Source organism: Mustela nigripes, chromosome 13, assembly GCF_022355385.1.
Source record: "Mustela nigripes isolate SB6536 chromosome 13, MUSNIG.SB6536, whole genome shotgun sequence".
In the NCBI taxonomy this organism is placed as follows: domain Eukaryota; kingdom Metazoa; phylum Chordata; class Mammalia; order Carnivora; family Mustelidae; genus Mustela; species Mustela nigripes.
In genome coordinates this window covers 68,308,083-68,322,802 of record NC_081569.1, presented here as the reverse complement: position 1 = coordinate 68,322,802, position 14,720 = coordinate 68,308,083, and the positions used below count along the sequence as shown (strand labels likewise).

General features: G+C 37.8%; 1 protein-coding gene across 2 annotated transcripts in view; it reads right to left on the bottom strand.

Moving 5' to 3' along the window:
* Window positions 1-14,720, bottom strand: part of USP8 (ubiquitin specific peptidase 8) — a 73,023-nt gene that overhangs the window by 52,263 nt on the left and 6,040 nt on the right. The gene's annotated exons all lie outside the window — the stretch shown is intronic.

Here is a 14,720-nt window from a genome sequence, read left to right as displayed (position 1 = left end):
GCTTTTATATTTTTCTACTGCTAAATCTGTTATTAATATATAGATCACAAATAGAAAGAAGTTTCATTTAGAAATATTTCCATTCCTCATTGATAATACTAGTTAATAAAAACAAGCAAGCTGAACAAGTTAGTGCGGGATGGGGAGTAGGCAGGGCCAATTTATACAGACCTAGGGATATATGAACAGAATATACCCAAGTACTTTGGTTTCTCTAAGTCTTTGATGCTTTATTACGTTCTTTGTTCCTCCCATGCTCTAGTAAATTCTGACAAAGGAGATGGAGAAAGTATTAAACAAAACGAAGACAAGAGGAAGAAAAGCTGAATATCAATTAAGCTGTGTGTGTACATGTGCAGGAATGCATACAGATGTATATAGGAGATGCATAGAAGAGGACACCAAATAGGGAGTCCTGGCAAGATCCCAAGTGTTACCAAATGAAAACTTCAAAAGAATCCAATTAAATTTATACCATGTTTCTGCTTTAAAGAACTAATTACAATTCAAATAAATACAGGTATACCTCATTTTATTTTGCTCCACTTTACTGTTCTTCACAGATAGTGATTTTTTTTTTACAAACTGAAGGTCTGTGGCAACACTATATCAGTCAAGTCTTTTGGTTTCATTTTCCCAGTATTTGCTTATTTTGTGTCCATGCATTTATTACATTTCAGTAATGTTCACAATATTTCAAAGCTTTTTATTATTGTATTTGTTATAGTGATTTGTGATTAGTGATTTCAACTTACTGAAAGCTCAGATCATAGTTAGCATTTTTTAGCAATAAAGTATTTTTAATTAAGTTTTTAATTTTGATCCAGTTTAGTTAACATACAGTGTTGTATTTAGTTTCAGGTGTACGATATAGTGATTCAACAATTCTATACATTAGTGCTCTTCATGTTTAAGTGTACCCTTTACTACATATTACATATTTCACCCATTTCCCCACCACCTCCCCTCTGGTAATCAACAGCTTGTTTTCTCTAGTTAAGTGTCTGTTTCTTGGTTTGTCTCTTTTTTTCCTTTGCTTGTTTGTTTTGTGTCGGTGAAATAATATAGTGTCTTTCTAAAAATTTTGCTTATGATTATATTCTCTAGTTTCATCCATATTATATTGTAAATGAAAAGATTTTTTTTTTTTTTTTTAAGAGAGCAAGAGTGTGTGTGATAGGGGGTTTGGAGAGGTGAGGTGGGGCAAAGGGAGGAGGAGGAGAGAGAATCCTAAGCAGGCTCCGTGTTCAGACTGGAGCCTGATGTAGAGCTCAATCTCATGACCCTGAGATGATGACCTGAGGCGATTATCAAGTCAGATGCTTAACCAACTGAGCTACCCAGCACCCCAAGATTCCATCCTTTTTTAATGGTTGAATAATACTCCATTACACACACACACACACACACACACACACACACACATATATAACATATCTTCTTTATCCATTCACCTATCAATGGACTTGGGCTGATTCCATAATTTGGCTATTGTAAAGAATGCTTCAATAAACAAAAGTGCATATACCCCTTTCAATTAGTGTTTTTATATTTGGGGGGTAAATACCTAGGAATGCAGTTGCTGGATTGCAGCGTACTTCTATTTTTAATTTTTTGAGGAATTTCCCAACTATTCTCCAGGGTGGCTATACCAGTTTGCATTCCCACCAACAGTGCATAAGGATTCCTTTTTCTTCACATCCTTGGCAACACTTGTTTCTTGTGTTTTTAATTTTAGCCATTCTGACCGCTGTGAGGTGATATCTTACATTTCCCTGATGATGAGTGATACTGAGCGTCTTTATATGTGTCTGCTGGCCATCTACGTCTTTGAAGAAAAGTCTGCTCATGTCTTCTGCCCATTTTTTAAAAAAGATTTTTATTTGGCAGAGAGAGATCACAAGTAGGCAGAGAGGCAGGCAGAGAGAGAGGGAAGCAGGCTCCCTGCTGAGCAGAGATGCCTGATGCAGGGCTCAATCCCAGAACCTTGAGACCATGACCTGAGCTGAAGGCAGAGGCTTAACCCACTGAGCCACCCAGATGCTCCTCTTCTGCCCAGTTTTTAATTGGATTATTGTTTTGGGGGTGTGGGGTTGTAGGAGTTCTTTATATATTCTGGATACTAATCCTTTATTGGATATGTCATTTGCAAATATCTTCAGCTATTCAGTAGGTTGCCCTTGTTTCCTTCTTTACCATGCAGTTTTTTACGTTGATGTAGTTTCAACAGTTTACTTTTGCTCTTTCCCCTCTTGCCTCATGAGACACAAAAATGTTGCTATGGCCAATACCAGAGAAATTACTGCCTGTGATTTCTTCTAGGATTTTTAACGTTTCAGGTCTCACAGATCTTTAACCCATTTTGAGTTGTGTGTGTGTTTGTGGCTAGAGAATGTGGCCCAGTTTCATTCTTTTGCACTTAGCTATCCAGGGAGCCCAAAACTATTTGTTGAAGAGATCGTCTTCCCCTCACCCCACACATACTGTACATTCTTGCCTCCTTTGTCAATGACTGACCATATAATTGTGGATTGATTTCTGGGTATTCTAGTCTGGTCCACTGATCCATTAATCCTCTGTCAAAACAGTATCATACTGTTTTGGTTACTACAGCTTTGTAATATAACCTGAGGTCTGGAATTCTGACATCTCCAGTTTTATCTTTTTCAAGATTTCCTTGGTTATTTGAGGTCCTCTGGGGTTCCACACAAATTTTAGGATCGTTTGTTCTAGTTCTATGGAAAATGTTGTTGGTATTTTGATAGAGATTGCATTAAATCTGTAGATTGCCTTGGGTAGCATAAACATTTTAACGGGATTTGTTCTCCTAACCTATGGGCATGGAATGTCTTTCCATTTCTTTGTGTTGTCCTGAATTTTTTTCATCAATGTTTAATAGTTTTCAGAGCACAGGTCTCTCACATTCTTGGTTAAGTTTATTCCTAGATATTTTATTGGTTTTGGTGCAAATGTAAATGGAATTCTTTTCTTAATTTCATTTTCTGTCACCTCATTATTAGCATATAGGAATGCTAACAGATTTCTGTACATTGACTTTGTATCCTGTCACTTTACTGACTTATCAGTTGTAGTTCTTTTACAGTGAAGTCTTTAGAGTATTCTATATATAGTATCATGTCATCTGCAAATAATGAAAGTTCTACTTCTTCCTTATCAATTTGGATGCCTTTATTTCTTTTTGTTGTCTAATTCCTGTGGCTAGGATTTCAAGTACTATGTTGAATAAAAGTGGTGAGAGTGGACATTCTTGTCTTGTTCCTGACCTCAGGGGAAAAGCTGTCTGTTTTTCCCCAGTAAGGATGGACATTACCTGTGGGGTTTTCACAGATAGCCTTTATTAAGTTGAGGTATGTTTCCTATAAACCTACTTTATTGAGAGTTTTTATCATGAATGGATGTTATACTTTGTCAAATGTTTTTTCTGCATCTGTTGGAATAACCACATTGTTTCTATTCTTCTTACTGATGTGATGTATCACGTTGCTGATTTGTGAATATTGAGCCACCCTTGTATCCTGGGAATAAATCCACTTGATTGTGATGTATGATTTTTTTAAAATGTATTCTTGGATTCAGTTTGCTATTTTGTTGAGGATTTCTGCATCTATGTTTATTGGGATATATTGGCCTACAGTGCTCTTTTTTGGTGGTGTTTTTATCTGGTTTTGGTATCAGGATGGTACTGGCATCACAGAATAAATTTTGAAGTTTTCCTCTCTCCTATTTTTTGGAATGGTTTAAGAAGAATATTATTAACCTTTCTTTAAATATTTGGTAAATTTCTCCTATGAAGTCATCTGATCCTGGACTTTTGTATGTTGGGAGTTTTTCATTACTGACTCAATTTTCTTACTGGTAATTGGTCTGTTCAGATTTTCTCTCTCTTCCTGTTTTTATTTTGATAGGCTAAATGGTTCCAGGAATTTATCCATCTCTTCTAGGTTGTCCAATTTGTTGACATATAATTTTTCATAATATTCCCTACAATTGTTTTTATTTCTGTGGTGTTGGTTATTTCTCCTCTTTCATTTGTACTTTTTTTGCTTATTTGGGCCCTCCCTCCTTTTTTGTCTGACCAGAAGTTTATCAATTTTGTTATCTTTTCAAAGAACCAGCTCCTAATTTCATTTATCTGTTCTATTGCTTTTTTAGTTTTTGTATTATTTATTTCTGCTCTAGTCTTTGTTATTTCCTTCCTTCTGCTGTTTTTAGGCATGTTTGTTCTTCTCCATGCTTCTTGAGGTAGCCCTGTATTGCTATAAACTTCCCCCTTTAAACTGCTTTTGCTACATCCCAAAGATTTCGGACCACTGTGTTTTCATTTTGTCTCCATGTAATTTTTTATTTTTTTTTTTAATTTTTTTGGGATGACCCACTTATTATTTAGTAGCATTTTATTTTACCTCCATATATTTGTGGTCTTTCTAGATTTTTTCTTGTGGTTGACTTCTAGTTTCATAGTGTTGTGGTCAGAAAAGATGCACAATATGATTCTGATCTTCCTGAATTTGTTGAGACTTGGTTTGTGGACTTAAATGCAACCTATTGTGGAGAACGTGTATTCTAATGTTTTAGGATGAAATGTTCTGAATATATCTGGCAAATCCATCTAGTCCAGTGGTCATTTAAAGCTACTGTTACCAGGTGCTGGCTGGCTCAGCTGGAAGAGCAGGTGACTCCTGATCTTGGGGGTCGTGAGTTTGAGCCCCATTTTGGGTGCAGAGACTATTTAAACAGTTAAAAACAAACAAACAAGCAAATAAATAAATAAAGCTACTATTTCTCTGTTGATGTTGTCTGGATGATCTCTCCACTGATGCAAATGGGGTGTTAAAGTCCCCCTATTGTTACTGTATTACTATTGATTATTTCCTACTGTTTTATGTATTTGGGAGCTCCCGCGCTGGGTGCATAAATATCTACAATTGTTATATCTTCTTGCTGCATCGTCCCCTTTGTGATTATTTAACGTCTCTGTCTCTGTTACACCCTTGTCTTAAAGCCTATGTTGTCCAACATAAAGTATTGCTACCCTGGCTTTCTTCTGATATCCATCTGCATGGTAAATGTTTCTCCATCCCCTCACTTCTATCTATCTATCTATCTATCTACTTATTTTTAGTTTACCAGAAAACCATGGGTTTATTTGGGGATAGCAGAGAACTGCAATCTGAAAAAGTTACCTGTGGCAAACCCATAGGCACAGCTACCTCCACCCCCTCACTTTTAATATGCAAGTGTCTTTTAGTCTGATATCAAGTCTCTTGCAGGCAGCACCTAGATGGGCCTTGTTTTATTAACCACTCTGCCACCCATGTCTTTTGACTGGAGTGTTTAGTCTACTTGCATTCACAGTAATTATTGACATATATATAATTACTGACATTTTGATACTTGTTTTGTACTTTTTTTATAGATGTTTCTCTTATTCTTTCTTCTCTTGCTCTCTTTCATGGTTTGTTGGCTTTCTTTAGTGATATACCTGTATTCCATTTTCTTTGTTTTTTTGCATATCTATTACTGCTTTTTGACTTGTGGTCACCATTAGGTTTGTGTATAACATCTGCCTAGTCGTCCATATTAAGATGAAGTCTGAACCTATTCTTTACTCCTCTCCTACCCCATGTTTTAGGAATATGGTGTCACATTTTATATCCATTTATTTTATGAATCTTTTAACTGATTTTTAAAGAAAGACTTATTTTTACTGCTTTTCTGTTAAAAAATTTTTTTATTAATAAATAATTTATTATTTGTTTTAAGGGTACAGGTCTGTGATTCATCAGTCTTAACACAATTCACAGCACTTACCATAGCACATACTCTCCCCAAGGTCTATCACCCAGCCAACCCATCCTTCCCAACCCCCTCCTCCACTCCAGCAACCTTCAGTTTGTTTCCTGAGATTGAGTCTCTATGCTTTGTCTCCCTCTCTGGTTTTGTCTTCTTTTCATTTTTCCATCCCTTCCCCTATGATTCTCTGTCTTGTTTCTCAAATTCCTCATATCAGTGAGATCACAAGATAATTGTCTTTCTCTAACTTATTTTGCTTAGCATAATACCCTCTAGTTTCATCCATGTTGTTGCAAACGGCAAGATTTCAATTTTTGATGGCTGCATAATAATCGTGTGTGTGTGTGTGTTTACAACACATCTTCTTTTGGATAGAGTATTCTTGGCTGCAGATTTTTTCATTTCAGCACTTTGAATACATCATGTCACTCTTTTCTGGCCTGCAAAGTTTATGCTAAAAAATATGCTGATAGCTTTATGCGATTTCCCTTTTCTTTGAAGCTTTAAAATTTTTTCTTTACTATTACTTTTTGCTTTTTTAATTACCATGTGTCTTGATGTGGACCTCCTTGCACTGAACTTTTGGGGACAATCTCTGTGCTTCTATACCTGGGTATGTTTCCTTCCCCAGATTAGGGAAGTTTTCAGCTAATATTTCTTCAAATAAATTTTCTGCCCCTTTATCTTTTCTTCTTCTGGGATCCCGATAATGTGAATGTTACTAGACTTTGATAGAGTCACTGAGTTCCTAAGACTTCTCAATTTACGAAATTTTCCATCCTCTCCTTTGCTCACCTTACTTTCCATTACTGTCTTCTTTTCATTTCTCTGCTTCATCTATCCTACTTATTTTATCAAATGTATTTTTAATCTCATTTATTGTGTTCTTGATATCTGATTCTCTTTTCTCTTTGCTAAGAGTCTCACTGATGTCCTCTACTCTTTTCTCAAGTCCAGTAAGTATCTCTGTGATAATTGCTTTAAATTTTCTATCACGTGTACTGCTTAGGTCTCTTGGTGTGGTTCTTTCCTTTGGGACATATTTCTCTATCTCCTCATTTTAATTCTCTGTGTCTGTTTTTGTGTGTTAGGAAAGTCAGCTACATTTCTTGCTCTTCGCAGTAACGGCCTTACGAAGAAGAGGTCCTATAGTGCCCTGTGTCCAATGTCCCTTGTTCCCCAGAGCCTCGTGCTTCAAGAATTGTCTCCTATGTGTGTTATATGTGCTCTATTACTGAGAGCCTCTTTTTCCTTCAGTCCAGTGGTCGGCAGAGGCTCTCTTTACCTGTTATAGGCAGTCCTTGGTCCCAGGTTGGGTGGGGTATGTTTTAACAAGGTATGTGGTGGTCTGCTTGCAAAATGAGATGTACCACTGCTGCTGCCAGAACTGAAGTCCCACAAAATGCAAGGGTCAGGAGACAAAATGTTGGTGGGGTTTTCACTAGTATTCCAAGGCAGGGGAACTGTAGTGCCCAGACCAAGCCAAGTGAGACTTCTAGGGCAGATCTGCTGAAGCGCAGGGATAGCACGTAGTGTAAGCAAGTTAAGCAGTGAATGTTGGTACTGTGCTGATTATTGCAGCTGGCAGTGTGTTTATACTGAGGGGTAGGGGAAGGAAATGGCATGTGCCAGCTCCTTTGTTCCTGATGTGGTGTCCCTGCGATCCCTGGCTCTCCAGGCCACACTCTGAGATGAGTAAATCACTCTCCCTCCCCATCTGCCTCCAGTATTTCTCAAACTACTGCTTCCAGGCTGTAGTTCCGCAGACTGTTTGTTGTGCTGTCTCTATAAGGTTGGGGACTCCACTTCCTAATGTCCTCCTGGCTCTTCCAGAACCAAGCTGGCTGATTTTTAAAATTCCAGGTGGTAAGTCCCACTGGTTGTAGGAACTCACAAAATGCAGCTCCTCTCACTTTCAAAGCAAATGGTAATGGGAAATCATCTTCCCTGTGGGCTCTTTGGTGTGAAAGTCTCTTCCTTGCCCTTCTCAGCAACAGTTCCCTCCTCACCACAGACAGCTGCAGTCCATTTTGCTCTCGAATCATGTCTTTGCCCTTCCTACCATCTTTGATGTGGCCTCTTCTGTATCTTTGTTTTTTTTTTTTTAAAGATTTTATTTATTTATTTGACAGAGAGAAATCACAAGTAGATAGAGAAGCAGGCAGAGAGAGAGAGAGAGAGGGAAGCAGGCTCCCTGCTGAGCAGAGAGCCCGATGCGGGACTCGATCCCAGGACCCTGAGATCATGACCTGAGCCGAAGGCAGCGGCTTAACCCACTGAGCCACCCAGGCGCCCATCTTCTGTATCTTTAGTTGTGAAGTTTGTTCTTCAAACTGTTTTCTGGGTTATTTATGCTGATGGGAGTGTTATCTAGTATTACCCCTGGGACAAGGTGCACTTAGGGTCCTCCTATTCCACCATCTTCCCAGTCAGCAATAAAGTATTTTTTTAACTAAGGACTGTACATTTCTTTTAGACATAATGCTATCACACACTAACGAGACTACAGTACAGTGTAAACATAACGTTTATATGTACTGCGAAACAAAAAAACCTCATTTGATTCTTTTTATCGTGATATTTCTTCTATTGAAGTGATCTGGAACTGAATTCATACCTCCAAAGTATGCCTGTTGTTACATATATGCATTTAAGAGATTATAACTTTTTTCCCCTATCACCTCACTATCTTAATGTTCTTTATTTTACCAGTTCACTTTTATTAAATAAATGGTCATCCATGAACATCTAATTCTGAAAAGCTGAGTAAGGGGGGAAAAGGCATCTGTTCACCTATGTGAAACTCCACAGGTGTCCTGATTTGCTTTGATTCGAGTCATGTTTTATACTAATGCTCTGGATTTCTTGAAAATCATCCCTTCTAACCCTGTGAAATTAACCCACTGTCTTAGTCACCAAACCTAGCTATTTTTCCTCAATATGTTACATGTTAGAAATGGTTATTTTTTTCCATCTATACTTACTCCATGTATCTACAAACATATGCTTAACCAAACACTTTATTTAGTAATTTCAGATCTATGCATTTAGAGACTATGATCTCATATGTAAGTACTTTCTACACTTTTCCCTCCAGTCTGCATTGTGTCTAAAGCTACAGTGAGAGGAGAGGAAAAAAACTTCTGGACCACAATCAAACCCAAATGAATCAACAAACGTTAAATATGTCCTTCTAGTTAGATATCTAATTCATTAACAACTCATCACCAAACCACCTAAGAGTGCCCACCTAAGAGTATGATACGGATCCCTTGGATTTCCTCACAATTAGAGACAACAGCATCATCTGAGTATCTTAACCTGCAAAAAACACTACGCTATGTGTTAAAGACATAAGACATGGTCCTTGACATCCCAGGATAAACCGTTTAACCAGAGAACACCCTCTCATCCCACACCCACTACATTCTCACATCCTGCCTGTCCCCCCAGTGAGTGAAAAAGTAGGAATACATGTAACATCATTTGTGTAAAGTTTAAAAACAAACTAAATTGAACAGTTACTGCTTAAGGATACAAATAAGGTATCCTATACAGACAGACAGGAAATGCTAAACAGAAAATTCTATTTCTGGGGAGGGAGAGGATGTAATCAGGAGGCAAACATATAAGAAGCTTTAGGAATATCAGTAAGGTTTTAGTCCTCAAGTTGGGTGGCACATTCAAAAGTGATCACAGGGTAATCATTTTACTATAATGCTTTATAACATATACAAGAACATAAGTAACATACTTTACATATACTTCATAAAAATATTTAAAGAAAGCAATTAACTATATTGCATAATAATGCAAATACAAATAAAAATGTGCAATTACTTATAAACATGAAAATACCCAGACACATGTGAAAGTTAGGAAGTAAGGGTAAATCAAGTGAATACAAAATATGTATGTTTTAAAATAATGATTTAGGGGCGCCTGGGTGGCTCAGTGGGTTAAAGCCTCTGCCTTCGGCTCAGGTCATGATCCCAGGGTCCTGGGATCAGGCCCCACATCGGGCTCTCTGCTCAGCAGGGAGCCTGCTTCCTCCTTTCTCCCTCTCTGCCTATCTCTCTGCCTACTAGTGATCTCTGTCTGTCAAATAAATAAGTAAAATCTGTTAAATAAATAAATAAATAAATAAATAAATAAATACTGATTTTAAAAATGTATTTGAATACTGGAAGAGCCTGATACATAAAACTTTTGGAGTACAGACAGCTTCCATACAGCGGTATGAATGGAAGCAAGAATATGAGCATTAGACAATAAAGAAATGGAAACAACAAAACAGCAAACACACTGGCAATAAAAGAGAGTGTTAGGATAGAATGGGATGGTGCTCCAGGAACATGATTTCTACTGAAATATAAAAAGCAACAGTTGAGGAGAAATACATTCGACTAAGGGAAAGCAAGGTGAGGTCAAGATACTATCTCTTCAAGAAGGTGTTTAAGGGGGTGCCTGAGTGGCTCAGTTGTTAAGCATCTGCCTTCAGCTCAGGTCATGATCCAGGGTTCTGGGATCCAGCCCCGCATCAGGCTCCTGGCTCAGCAGGAAGCCTGCTTCTCCCTCTCCCACTCCGCACTTGTATTCTCTCTCTAGATGTCTCTTCTTCTCTGTCAAATAAAATTTAAAAAGGTGTTTAAGGAAACCTGTGGTAAAGGCAGGGCACATTGGAGTTGGGGCTATTATGAGGGCCAGAGGACAGTAAGATAATAGTAACAAGAACTACTCTTGACTTTTCTGGCCTCAACCAGTTCAGCTAAGATCTGAAGCTTATTTAAGCAACAGAAAGCCAACATTTGCTCCCTTGATATAGGCTACCTCTCGAAATGTAATTCCCCAAGAGCCCAATCACTTTTTGTTGGTGATACCAGTAAGTGTACTAAGAAAGGGACTGAAGCCAGAATTAGGCAGATTAGCCAGGTACCAGAGTCTGAGAGTATCTGTTTTTCCAGTTCTATCCTCTACCTGGGTCACAAGTGCTAGTGGTCTAACCACAGAATGTATGTTCAAAAAGTCAGAGTCTATTTTGTTGATTCATGACAATTAGGTTTCTAATTGGGAAAATTAGGCTTTTCTAGGCTGGGAAAAGAAAGCTATTGATTCAAACCTTTTAAAATAAAGGTCTAGGGGTGCCTGGGTGGCTCAGTGGGTTAAAGCCTCTGCCTCCAGCTCGGGTCATGATCCCAAGGTCCTGGGATCGAGCCCCACATCGGGCTCTCTGCTCCACGGGGAGTCTGCTTTCTCCCCTCTCTCTCTGCCTGCCTCTCTTGCCTACTTGTACTATCTGTCTGTCAAATAAATAAATAAAATCTTAAAAAAAAGTAAAATAAAAATAAAATAAAATAAAATAAAGGTCTAGAATATATTCTCAGATGAATCTGTTTCTCATGATTACCTTTAAAGTTTGGATCCTTGAAAAACAATGTAAAATCTACATGTGCTACCTAGATAACTTAAAATAGTAAACCATTAGCTATCTCAAGGTTAAATTCAATTCAAACATTCACAGATATCTTGCTGTATAGAAAACATTGTGTTTCCGGCAACTCAAACGGATGTGATACCTTTCCCCAAAAAGTTTTAAAAAAACTAATGCAAAAGAAAAAGTTGTAAGCAGCGGTAATTTAACACAGTAAGATATCCAACTATAAAGAATTAAAAATAATGTACAATAAGAAAAATTAAGAAGGAAGATTAAGTATGACTAGAGGCATCTTAGAAAAGACAAGCATTTTGTCAATCTTGGTAGGAGAAAGGCTTTTGATAAGAAGATGTACCATATGAGGGGGAAAAAAAAATCAAGAAGTAAAAAACATCTTTAGGAACTAGCCAATACAGAGAATGAGCAAGGATCAGACAGGAAAGCCTGAAAAAATAGGGAACAGAAAACAGAAGACCTTGAATGTCACATTAAAGCATTAACTTTGTTTTCTAAAGGTAATAGAGAACCATAAGGTTCTGAAGAAGAGTTATGTGATCCAAGCTGAAATGCTACAGAGTTAGGCTTCAAAAAAGACAAGGAAGATACTAGCAATCTATATAATGATCCTAAGGAAAGATGATGAAGGGCAGGAGAGATGGAATGGAGGAGGCAGATACATGAGACACTGCAAAGATACAGGCCTTGGCTAACAATTAGACACATGGAGGGAAGGTACAGGGATAAGATTATAGTGACAAAGTTTTTACTCAGAGTTTATTTATTTTTTCTTAAGATTTTATTTATTTGACACAGAGAGAGATCACAAGTAGGCAGAAAGGCAGGCAGAGAGAGGGGGAAGCAGGCTCACCACCAAGCAGAAAGCCTGATGTGGGGCTTGATCCCGGGACCCTGAGATCATGACCTGAGCTGAAGGCAGAGGCCTAACCCACTGAGCCACCAGGCGCCCCTTTACTCAGAGTTTAAAGTTAAATTTTCTATCCTTAGTTTATTTTTAAGAAGTTCTTTTTAATTTTTTTTTTTAAGATTTTGTTTATTTTAGAGAGAGGGAGGGAAAGAGGGAGCACAAGCAGAGAGAGGGACAACCAGACTCCATGCTGAGTGAGGCTTGATCTCACAACCCTGAAATCATGACCTGAGCTGAAATCAAGAGTCGGACACTCAACTGACTGAGTCAGCTAGGTGGCCCTCCGTAATCTCTACATCCAGTGTGAGGGTCAAACTTACTATGCCTAGATCAAGAGCAGCACGCTCTACTTACTAAGCCAGGCAGGTCCTGTCCTTATATGATTTTTGAGAACAGCTGAAATAAGTAACAATTTTCTCTGATAATGTCATCAAGGGACCACAGTTGTTTTCATTTTCTTTCACAAAATTATATAAGTTACACTGTCAAATAAGATGCCTGGTGTTAAAAATACTTACAGCATTGCCTTAATTACTGTTTGAGCCTCTACAATCACAGATTTCTGCAGAAGCCAAAGTATAATATAAAGGGTATTAATCAAATGAGAAAGCAAACAAGGATACACATAAAACCTAAATCTATGTGAAATTTAATGTGCTAAATTCTTGAAAAGTTATTCTGCTGCACTTTGTCTTTAAGACGATTTCAAAATAGGTTGACATAAAATAAATTAAGGCCAGTATGACTGAATGAATTCACAATTTCTTAAGTTTGGCTGCAATAGTAAAAACAAGGAAAAGAGCAGCAACAGTTTTTTGTTGTTGTAACAATCCTACTGATATTTACAAAAGAATGTTCAGTAAGTATAGAACTCAAATAATTTATAGAACCTACCTGTTTATATCTAGAACTAAATACAACATATAGCCTATTAAAACTACGTTATGTTTCAAAAAGGAGAGTTAAATAAAAACAAAGTACATGTGAGAAAAATTAAAGTTCTTCTAAATATTAATTTTCTTAAGATGTGTAAACCCGATAAAGGTGAAATACTTCAGCTTTACTCACACAGCAATGCTTCAAAAGTGAAATCCAGACAGTGCTGAAAATTAGTTAACAAAATGGGAGGGGGGGAGGAGAAGACATATATATCCCCCTCTCTGCTGATGACAGCCTTTTGATTCTTCCAAAAGAGAAAGAGTAGAGACTGGATAGATGACCTGAACCACAGAGTGAAGACTAAAAAATAAAAAGGTGAAGACTGAGGTTTGTACTCATTCAAACTGGTCCTGATATCTTAACTAGTACTTCACACCAGCCACTACCTTGGTCTTTGGCAAAGGAGAGCAAAGTCTGTCTCCATTGGGCATTTATCATCTCAGTCCATCTCTGTCCTTAAACAGCAACAGCACTCTTCTGATTGCCTTAAATTTCACATAACCCATTCTATACTCATTCTAGTTTAAATGCCACAGACAAGTAAGTATTCATGAAATGTTTTAAGGTAATCCTAAAGTATTAAGAAGACTCAACCCTTTCAAGAATTAGTCACTGATAAAATTTCTGGCATTTTCTGAGCATCTACTATGTGTCTAGCACTGAGCTAATAACTGTGAGAGCAGTGTTGTTGTTGTTGTTGTTTTTAAGATTTATTGATTTGAGAGGGAGAGGGAGGCAGAGAAAAAAAGAGGGAGGGAGAGAAGAGACAGATGGAGAGGGAGAGAATCCCAAGCAGAATCCCCACTGAGCACAGAGCTCAACACAGGGGCTTGATCACACCACCCTAAGATCATGACCTGAGCTGAAACCAAGAGTGGAATGCTTTACCGACTGAGCCACCCAGGTGGCTGGAGGGCAATGTTTTCAAATCCATTTAGAAGGTCACAATCAGCATTTAAAAAATAAAATTGAAGAGAAAATATCAGAGCATGTCACATATAGTACGGTTAAATATTGTTTCATGAAACTTCAGTTGGGTTGTGTATGTGTATGCATATAACACTGGGTTGAAAGGTAAAATGTATTTCTTTCCATAGGTCACAACCAAGAAAGTGCTGAAGTTCTACAGAGCAATGCTACTTCAAGTGTGGCCCATTGGCCAGATACAGTTGGGGGACTGTTACAAGTCTGTAACAAAATAAAAAATTTATGACAGATGTTAATCAAGAAAGCACGCAGAACTTTTCATAGTAGCAAGAACTTTCTGTGAAGAAAGGAGTCTACTAATTTATACTGTGGTACAGGCTTCAAGTCTGTAACACAGACTGGCTACTTTGAGTGACACTGCTCTAGGGGATAAAGAGTACCACAGGCTTCTGACCCAAATGTCTTAGTTTAGTTACCAAGACCAAGCTAATATCTATTAAATAATAAGCCAACAATTAATAGTTATACCATATATTAATATGTGACCCCAGTCACTGGGAAGTCAAAAGGAGAGAAAATTGGTGTAGCTTCTTCCAGCCTAGAATGCACTCTCTTTGTGCTGTTCCCTCTTCCTTCAAGGACCAACTTAAGTTCCACTTCTTCCATCCTTGATAGTCCCAG